Genomic DNA, 4372 nt, shown 5'->3' on the forward strand with positions numbered 1-4372 from the left:
CTTATATATGTTGAAGGGGCGGGTTACATGACTAGTCCTAGTAGGATTAGGATTACTCTATTACAAGTGGAGTCCTAGTCTTGCTTCCTTTGTAGGATAATATTCCTTATGCCTTTCCTCTTAAACCGGCCCACTATCATATGAACCGGCCTACTGGGCCTTGGGCTATGTCGTTCGTCTGACCTGCCCGCAGGGTTACTAATGAGTCGCCAAGATCGGGCGGGTTATACATCCAGTCGGGTTACACCGCAGGGTATATCCCCGACATTAGCTCCCAGTTTAATTTGGATTTATCCATGTTAAACTGATCTACAACATAAACACAAGAACAAATTTGGCAGGTTGTGCTCCGGGTTAAATATTCTTGTAAGCCGGTACCTGATCATCCTTAAGTCCTTGTCATTTCCTCCTTCTAGAAAATCCGGGTCAGTAGGCCGGCTTCATAATCAACTTGCTTGTAGAAGAAATATTGTAAATAACTAATCCATTTGAGTCGGTCTTCAATGCTCTAACTTGACAAAAATATTGGTCTTCAGATATTCAACTGATATTTAGCCGGCTTCATAATCAACTTGCTTGTAGAAGAAATATTGTAAATAACTAATCCATTTGAGTCGGTCTTCAATGCTCTGACTTGACAAAAATATTGGTCTTCAGATATTCAACTGATATTTAGCCGGCTTGAAAATGTAGAACTTGCCGAGCTATGATTTCCAAAAAAATCGCCGGGTTATAAAAGATGATGATTCCAGGTCATGGTTGTTGCAAACGCCGGGTCACACAATTGATCTGCCTGATTTACTCAAAACTGAGAATTTGAAGATGTTCCTCCTTTATATGCATATCACTTATAGCCCCCAAGTCTTAAGAAGAGAATAAAATGATAGCTTAAGACTTGCTTCAATATAAATGCTGCAACTTTGAAGAAATCCGGTTTTGTTCATCTCAGTCACTAGTCATAAACTGAATATTCCACATATGTAGCCCCCAAGTGTCGAGTTGTCATGCTTGCAGCAACCTAGGACTTGTAATTGCCTTATACTCATAAAAACTTCAACCAATGTAGCCCCCAAGGGCCGGGTCATTACGCAATAATGAGCAGAGACTTTGTAAATATGATCATGTAGACTTGAACAACAACGTGTAGCCCCCAAGGGCCAGCTCAGTAAGATAATATTGAGCTGGGACTTTATATATACTTATTTGAAAAGAACATCATATGATGTAACCCCCATCATGGGGCTTGAACCCACATCCACAAGGTTAAGAGCTTTGTGCTTTACCAAATGAGTAGTGGACCTTTCAATATAACGGATTAAGACTTGTGTACCTTGAACTTTTGACAGGAGCAATTGGTAGCCCCCAAGGGCCGGCTCATTATGATGTGATGACTCGGGTCTTCAATAAGGCTAGTAAAAATGACTTTCATTAGCCCCCAAGTGTCATGGTGCATGCTTGCAGCGACATGAGACTTGCATATTTGATGTAATCTCAACTTGAATAATGTAGCCCCCAAGTGCCGAGTCGTAAGCCTGCAGCGACTCGGGACTATTCCTTCCATGTAGAATAAATCATATCCATTGATAAGATAATAGCCATTGCGCTAAAGTGATTTTGAAAACCTCAATCATAATATTGGTTGTTGATAACCATGATAAAAATCCAGCCATGTTTGGCTATTAAAGATTTGAATAATATAACCTGGTTTGAAAACCAGTTCCTGCAATATAAACCAGTATCTCCAGGTATATATGATGCGTGCTATGATGATGCAATGATAATGCAATGTATGATGATGATGTATGATGATGCAATATATGTGTGTGATAATAGAATACTTCAATGAAACTAGCCTGAGCCACTGGATTGTTCGTGCGTTCCGTGAGCCTGACTCACAGTGTGCCCAATCGACATTTGAACCCTAGATAAAGTTTGGTCTTGCTCAAAGACTTGTCAGGAGTACGCGGGTCCAGAGTAATAGCATGCATCACGGGCCGATTTATCCAAGTTTCAAAGAAGGCGGCTTATGAAGCCTGAGTCTATCCTAACTATCTGTAAGCCGTACTCTCACATGAAAAACCACCGTTTGAACCTTAACGAGCTCATATCTTGGTTGAATACGCCGTAAAGACTGATCGTTAAGAGTTCGACGGGTCAATCGGGATTACCCAATGGATTTGAAGCAGCTGGCTACAGGTAGGATGACCCGGAAAGGTTATGTTCTCTTTGGTCGAATACGCCTATGTTTGAACAAACCTGGTCAAGAGGGTAGTAACACTATGTTCTCTTTGGTCGAATACGCCTATGTTTGAACATGAAGCCCCCAAGTGACATACTGACGAGTGTGGCGTTGAGCCGATCAAGAGGGTAGTAATGCTATGATTCGAATACGATCAGGAAGCCCCCAAGTGACCATAATTGTGGCATTGCGCCGGATCAAAAGGGTAGTAACACTATGCTTTGAATACGAGCAGGAAGCCCCCAAGTGACCATAATGTGATGAGCCGATAAGGTAGGATACCCATATTTGAACCGCGCATCATGGTAGCAGGTCCTTTTCGGCAACCTTTAACTTTTTACAAGAGATAAATTCTTCTTGAGTCGGGATTTTAAACCGGATATTGAGCTTTAAAGCTTTGTGAGAGACAGATTTCCCTTGAACCGGATTGTAAACCGGATATTTGAGAGCTTCAACGCCTTGTGGGAGACAGATTTCCCTTGAACCGGATTGTAAACTGGATATTGAGAGCTTCGATGCCTTGTGGGAGACAGATTTCTCTTGAACCGGATTGTAAACCGGATATTGAGAGCTTCCATGCCTTGTGGGAGACAGATTTCCCTTGACCCGGATTTTTAAACCGAAAGCATCATTGTGAGCCGGAATTTTGCTGACGGCCTTGAAATTTTTATGAATATAACAGCGGCCTATGGGATCGGGTTATTTTTCCCTCCGATGACCCGAGCTTCTTGAATTAGCTGGAACTGGCAAGATTTGCTGAGTCACGTCATTGTAGCCCCCGAGTCTTAAGACGACTCGAGGAGTTGTCTTGAGATTCTTCGTATTTGACCATAGCAGAAGTTGTATATCATTGGCGTTGATAGCGCGATGTCAATCCACAGAATGTTGAAGTGACTGCGGCGGGTTATAAATGATCCCGTATGAGCCATGTCAGCAACTCGGCCAATGGTTCCTTCCAACTGGCTGCTTGAAATTAACCAAACTATAGTGGCGGCGACTTGTGCGCATGCCCATTGAGCCATCCAGTGCAGACGACGGCTGATAATACATGATAATTTGCCTCCAATTTCTTGGAAGAAAACCGGGCTACCCAAGCAGTGACTTGCTCATACTCAATAAACAGCTCATGCAGACAGGTGCGGCCCGGTGTGTTGATGTAGACCAGGCTGCGAGAGACGGACGGAAAAGACGACCGCAGCATCAGAGGCGGCTTAGACAGATGAATCGGCCGCGGTGTTGTATGCCGGCGCGGACGGGCGAGTCAATCACGGGTGCGGTAAGCCGCGCGGACGGGCGAGTCAACCACGTCGTGTTGATGTAGTGAACAATTGTCCTGCATAAAAAACATCGCAGGCCAGAGTAATTGTTCTTCAAAAGAAAAAGTTATTATGTTCTATTTAAAATAGTCTGGACGGATATCACCTGATGTATTTTTCGGACGAAATGATTGCACAGCAATTTTAGCAAATGATGGCCTTCACGTCCAAACATATAACCATGCCTCCAGTTTTTTTAAATAAGTCGTGCCCCCTTGGCGGGTTACAGAGGCGGAGGTAGCAGCTCAACCTCTGCCTCGACGAGGGTGGCACGAGGCCCAGACAAAGGCCGGGTCAAGCCTGGCAGCAGCGGCTTAATAAAACTGCAGCGACATGCAGCAGACGAGGTGGGCCGCGAAGGCGACTTGACGTGACTGGGCATGTAGTACTGCGAAACAGGGGCTGGCCCTCAGCGACTGGGGCGGCTCACTTGAGAGGCGAAGCGAGGTCGAACTGGACTGGGCGACTCACTAATGCAACGGGGAAGAGCCGGCGTAGCGACTGACCACAGAAGCGGGTAGGGAGGCTCGAGGTAGCTAAAGTGTTGGGCGTGACCCGGCAGGGCAGCTCACAGCGACGGGGCGGCTCCGTGCTATTGCAGCTGAGGCAGACTGACAAGACGGAAGCCGGCGACTGACGGCAGTGTCTTGGCATGGACACAACAGAGGCGGAGAGCAGTGGCGGCTTGCGGGGGCACCGGCGGGTCATGGCCTTGGCGGCTTCAGGGTCTTCCTCCAGCTCATGACCCGATGAACATGAACCGGTAGGCGGCTTGTACCAGATGCCACGGTGGGGACAGTGACACCCCCTTTGCTTT

This window comes from Aegilops tauschii, chromosome 5, assembly GCF_002575655.3.
Source record: "Aegilops tauschii subsp. strangulata cultivar AL8/78 chromosome 5, Aet v6.0, whole genome shotgun sequence".
In the NCBI taxonomy this organism is placed as follows: Eukaryota; Viridiplantae; Streptophyta; class Magnoliopsida; order Poales; family Poaceae; genus Aegilops; species Aegilops tauschii.